Source organism: Nicotiana attenuata, chromosome 5 (genome assembly GCF_001879085.1).
Source record: "Nicotiana attenuata strain UT chromosome 5, NIATTr2, whole genome shotgun sequence".
In the NCBI taxonomy this organism is placed as follows: domain Eukaryota; kingdom Viridiplantae; phylum Streptophyta; class Magnoliopsida; order Solanales; family Solanaceae; genus Nicotiana; species Nicotiana attenuata.
Genome location: NC_031993.1, coordinates 28,045,016 through 28,051,833, shown reverse-complemented (window position 1 = coordinate 28,051,833; position 6,818 = coordinate 28,045,016).

Genomic DNA, 6,818 nt, shown 5'->3' with positions numbered 1-6,818 from the left:
TGCACACTAAATCCACAACAAGTATCAAACCTAAATTATCCCAATACCCCTACATACCCATAAGGTGTAGTACATCATACATCCAACCGATCACTTTCTCAAAGTCATCCTCGAAGTCATCATTTTCAAGTCATAGCTAATCCACAAGCACATCATATTCCAAGAACTAATATAACGTATGATCATGCAATCCAATCGTTGCTAGCAGACTCGCCCACTCAGATCGAAGCCATAGAACACATCACTTGTAACGCTTAATACCCTTCCTTTATAACTGCCCCGATCACGCACTTCTAATTAACTGAATACTTCATAAACTCCTGTAACACCATTCACAAAACACTCCAAAGACTCTGCCAAGTGCACGTTCACCATTGTGACAGTCGTGTCAACTTCCTCAAGCCCTTCGAAATGGTAGTATATGCATTTAATTGAATTGAAGCCTCATACGAATCAAACAACCTTAAATCTTCTCGTATGAGATAATTCACCTGCTTAGCCTACGACCAATATCTCTCTATGGCCCTGCCACAGTCACAATCACTATGCAATCAATCCTCTTGAGACCGTACTCGTCAACCAGTTATAAAAATCCGCTTCGTCCCATAAATGAACAACTGGAAGATCTACTAACACATCCACATCCAAGCCTGGACATAACATCGAGATGATGATCAAGCATTCGTAGCCCCCGTAGTGACCAAACAAGAGTGATAGACACGGTCCACTACAATAAATCCCTAACTGGTATAGACACATGAACATAAGTATCTACCGAATCGCGAGACACATCCAAATATAAAGCAAAATAGGAGGACACATACGAATAAGTAGAACCGAAATCAAACAAAACTAATGCATCTCTATGACAGACCAAAACAATTCCTGTAATGACAACATCTGATGCAACAACCTCGGTCCTACCAGGGAAAGCATAACAATGGACCTGGTCTCTCCCTCTAGGATGTCCTCCTGCTTGTCCTACACCTCTAGCTGGTTGTGTAGGTGAAATAGCAATTGGAGCGGAAACCATAGTCTGAGTACCGTGCTGAAGTTTACCCCTCCCAAGTCTAGAACAATCTCTCATAATGTGCCAAGTAGCACCACAATCAAAACAACCCCCCTACGGGCATGACAGTTGGTACTGAGTATGCGTCGGACGACTGAAATATTCGCTGTAGGAACCCCGTGTAGAAGATGCACTGAAATATAGTAGTCCGATATGAGTACCCTAGGGTCCCTGGCTAGCTAGAGCACTACGGGTAACCTGAAGTGCAGACTGAAATGGCTGATTGACGAAGCCTCTGCCATGACGGGTCGGAGTCGAAGAGTAAAAACCACTAAATCCTCTAGAACCTCGAGGATTCTTAGCCTCCCTATCCACCCTCTCCTGCTCGCGAATACCCTCCAACCTCCTAGCAATCTCCACAACCTGATGGAATGGAGTCTCAGTCTCCAACTCCCGTGCCAGCCCAAACTTGAGGCTATAGACGAGTCCCTCAATAAAGCTATGGACTCTCTCTCTATCAGTGAAAACCAAGGCAGGTGCATGATGAGAGAACTCTGTAAACCTCATAGTACACTTGGACACAATTATACCTCCCAGGCACAACTGCTCAAACTCGCTGCGACGGGTCTATGGAATAAACTACCTCAAGAATAGATCAGAGAACTAGGACCAAGTTAGTGGTGTTGCGCCAGCTAGTCTGTTCGCCTCGTAATTCTGCCGTCATCTATATGCCGACCCCGTCAACTAAAAAGGTGGTAAGGTCGACCCTACCCGATTATACCAAACCCATAATACGCAGAATGTGGTGACATTGATCCAAGAAACCCTGCACATCCTCAGAAGCCCCACAACTTAAATGAGGAGGATGATACTTTTGGAACCTCTCTAACCTGTTTTGATCCTGAATCGATGCATATGGCCCAACCTCGGCCTGTACTTCAACTACTGGCTGCACCAGCAACTGGTGTCTGATAAGCATGAGCCGGTTGCTCTGCTGTACGGGCGACGAGAGTCTAAGCTCCTTCCCCATCTTGTGAAGTAGGTGGTGCAACCGGAATCAAACCTGCCTAGGCCAAGCTCCCGAACATACTCATGAAGTGTGCCAAGGTCTCCTGGAGCCCCATCATAGCAATAGGCTGCTCAGGTTCCTGCTCAACATGCTCAGGCTCTAGATCCTCAACTGGAGCTGCTAGAGGCTGCACAACTGCTGATCTAGCAGGTGCTCTAGCTGCAGCACGTGTCCATTCTCGGCCTCAACCTCGGCCCCGCCTCTTGCAGCTATAGTATGGGCTGCTAGTGTCTGCTTAGCTGATCTGGTAGAGTGTGTCCACCATCTATGAGAGAATAGAAGAGTAAAGATTCAGACTTGGAACAAACAAATTCGCACGATAAAGAATGAAAGAAAGTAAAGTTTCTTAACAGTTTGGTATCCTCTCGAAGATAAGTACAGACATCTCCGTACTGATCCGCAAGACTCTACTAAACTTGCTCGTGAATCGTAGAACCTATGAACTAAAAGCTCTAATACCAGCTTGTCACGACCCAAATCCCACCATAGGGTCGTGATGACACCTAGTCTCTAAAAATAGGTAAGCCAATCACTTAGCAACATCTAAATAAATGAACATGATAAAAAAAGACAGAGTATTAATATAATAACAGAAGTAGAGTCAACACATGCCAAAATGGCAATATTCAACATAACTCCCCAGAACTAGGTAGTATAGAGTCACGACCTCTAACGGAATACATAAGAATATCACAAGTACAATACTATTCGGATAATGAAATGACAATATCAATATACGGATAGGACTCCAAGAGACTGCGATGGTAAATGCAGCTCTACCTTGATCCTCACAGTCAAGTAAGCTCTCACTACCTAAGTTTGCTGCCTCCAACACCTGGATCTGCATAAAATATGCAGACGTGTAGTATGAGTACACAATGATCAGTACCCAGTAAGTATCAAGACTAACCTCGCTGAAGTAGTGACGAGGTTCAAGTCATGTGACACTCACTAGTCAAAATAGCCCATGCAATAAATCAAAGACTGGCAACAAAAGTATAGCAGAAAACAATAGCAATAACCTCATCATAATAAGTGATTGCAATTGAATGCAAGTAAAGGCTTAGTTTCTACAACAAGTCATCACAAAGAAACACACACAAATAGCACCCTGTGCCCAAATTTTTATCACAACAACAATAGCCACCCGTATCATTCCGCTCTGACAAAATCACAATAGCCACCCGTATCACTCCGCCTTGACAATATCACGACAGCCACCTGTATTGCTCCGTCCTAATAATATCACAATAAACACCCTTATCTCTCTGTCTTGATAAACAATAGCCACCCGCATCGCTTCGCCCTGACAATATTACAATAGTCACCTGTATCGCTCCGCCCCGATAATATCACAATAACTACCCGTATCACTCCGCCCAATAACAATAGTGAAATGGTACCCTTATACCTCACACAACAACAATCAACCTACACAACATGTCCTCATGTGCCACAATATCACAAAATAATAATACCAAATTTTCATCAAGAGATAAGCTCATGACTTATCAACAAAGTGCATAAGGACATAACAATAACATAAAAGTACGGAGGGATGTTCAACAAATAAAGCATGACCATGGTTAACTCAAATGTAGTGATCATGATCATATAATCACAAAGTGGTTTAAGCGTGTTTCATGTAAGTTACATTATCAAATTAAGGCATATTAATAGCCTACAATCATAATCCACATATAGCACCGGTGTACACGCTCGCCACCTCGTATACACATCGCTTTTCACATAACACAATTAGGCAATTGAGGCTAAATCCTAAGGGGTATTCCCACACACAAGGTTAGGCAAGATACTTACCTCAAGCAATCCAAATCAATAATCTCAAAAGCTCTTACCTCTCGAATCAACCTCTGAACGAGTCAAATCAAGCCAAAAATAACTCAATAATATCAAACACGACTATAGAAATAGATTTCAATTAATAATGCTCTGATCTTTATCAAAAATCAAAAAGTCAATTCGCGCTCGCCTCCCGAAACCCAAAAAAAGTCACAAATTTCAAACACCCATTAGAATACGAGTCCAACCATACATGTTTCATCCAAGTCCGACTCCGAATCGGGGTTCAAATTCCTATTTTTTATTTTAAAAAAGTTTTGCCAAATTTTTTAATTTTCTTCACTTAGATTCATCAATCAAATGTTAAAATCAAGGATGAAATCATGAATAATAATCAAATCCGAGTCAAGAATACTTACCGCAATCCAAATTGTGAAAATTCCCTAAAAAATCACCCAAAATCGAGTTCCCAATCTCAAAATATTATAAAATAACTAAAACTTTCGAAATAGAATATTTAAGTTGTACTAGGGGTCCCCTTCACGATCGTGAAGCACACATCAAAAGCTGCCTCAAAAGACACTACGCGAACGCGACCAACTGCCCGCGATCATGCTTCACCAACTCCTAAGCCTACGTGAACATGATGCCCATCCGCGAACGCGAATGCTAAGCCACCTAAACTCCCTGATTGACATAGACCCTACGCGATTGCGACACCAACGCGAACGTGAAGCTTCAGCTCCACAGTGACCGCGATCACGACTTCCCCAACGCAAACGCGAAGAACAAAAAGGTGCCAGCCACAAAACACAGTCCGCAATCGCGATACCACATCCGCGATCGTGCCCCTCAAAACTAACATACTTTTTTTTTATCAATCCTTTTATTTTAGGATAAAAAATTTATTTGAGTATTATTTTAAAAACTAAAAAAGGAAGAACAAAAAGAAGAAAAAAATATGTAGATTTTTTTCCAAAATATACATAAAAATAAGAGAATCGTAAAATACTTTTTTTTGGTGAAAAAGATAGTTATATTATAGCTAAGCTCGTAGAAGAGAGCCGTTTACAAGATGCCTTAGAGACATCATATTTACATTAGTAGTAGACAGTGCTAAGGTCCCCGTATAGGAACCAAGAGTACAAGCTAAACTTGAACTAGGGAATATGTTACTATAGTTACTGAGTACAATACTAATAGTAGATCTAATATTACACATAATAGACTGACTTTTAATCATTCTTCTTCTAAGCAGCGGTGCTTGATCTTGTTCATGGTAATTTGAAGCAAAAGGTGGTGGACTTTCAAAAACGAGACAGGTCGCCTTTGCATGTAGAGCTCCATAGTTGGCCAAGCAGTCTGCTACACTATTTTGCTCCCTGTAGATATTGTTGAGAGGGGGGGCTATCCAGCTGTCGGAGTAATAACCTGCAATCATTAAGTATATTAGTATATTGTATTGTAGTGCTATTAAACATACCGAGTAAGGCTTGTGCATCTGTCTCAATGATGAGTGGTGTGAGTTTCTTTTGCACAACAATTTTCAAGCCCATGAGCAAAGCAAGAAGTTCTGTCTGGATAGGTGTCCCAGGTATTGCTTTCCCTGCAAATCCTATGATCCAGTCGCCTAGATGATTACGAAATATACCACCAACACCATATGTATTCTGTTGGTGTGAGCAAGAACCATCAATGTTAAGCTTGTAATAGAAATTGTTTGGGGGGTGCCATTTGATATAAAGAGGTATTTTATTGTATTTTTTTTATGGGATTATAAGGTAATAAAATTCTGTTGCCTTTTTTAGAAGGATAACTATATCCAAAAGATTTTCTTATGATCTAATGTATTTTTATTACGAATAAGTCAAAGCTCCCATAATGCAAAGGGCATAAGGGTGGTATTGGGAAATGTATGATATTTGTATGTTGACTGCTGATGAATAATGTTTTGCTCAAACGATAACTAATTGCTCTCATCTCTTTCAGTTTTGTCTTTGTGACAAACAATGCTTTTGTGTCTGTTTAATTGAAATTATATGTATAAATTTGGCTCAAAGAAATAAAATTAATATTTATGAATTTTGTTCTTTCCAGTATGACAATAATTGTAATATCTTTATCAAGATCAAAATTTGCTGTTAAGTGTACATATTTCTCTATTTACTTTCAATTTTTTTCGCTAGTTTAAGAAATTAAATTTGTATTTGGGTTTTTGAAGATCATTTAATTTTCCCGAAAAATACTGTTCTTCAGTTTAGATGACACACTTTCCTTATTAGTCCGTTCAAAAAAGAATGGCATATTTCTATAATTAGAAACAATTTAATTTTAGACTTTTTATTCTACTCACTTTACCCTTAATGAAAAGTTTTTATAGCCACACAAATATCATTGCCCAATTAAGCTTTTGCCCCTTAGGGTTTTAGTACCACATGTTTCAAAAGTCTTTTTTTCTTTCCTTAAACTTGTGCTAAGTCTAACTACATTATCTAAATTGAAACGGAGGAGTAGTTTTCTAAAATTAATGTTCTGTTTAATTTTTTTGAAAGTTCAGGAGAGTAAAAAAAATTTAAATAGGGAAAAGACATAAAGATGATGAGCAATTAAATGTATTCGGATCTTTAAACTACATTAGATCTGTGTAATTTTCTGGTCAAATTTTTTACAAGAAATTTTTGGGTTGAGGTTATTATCTTGCAATGTGGCACCCCATCTTAAAATAAAATATATTTACATGGCTAAAAGTAAAAGTTGGAAGTCCGATAATTTTGAAGGGTAAATATGAACCAATTTAATCATGATAAGGCATATTTGAGACCAAAGTCAAATGCAAGATAAATTTATTCTACTTTTCATAGTTAAGGATAAATATGAATAAATCCACTAATGATAAGGGGATGTGTGAGACCAAATTCAAAATAAGAGCAAATTTGC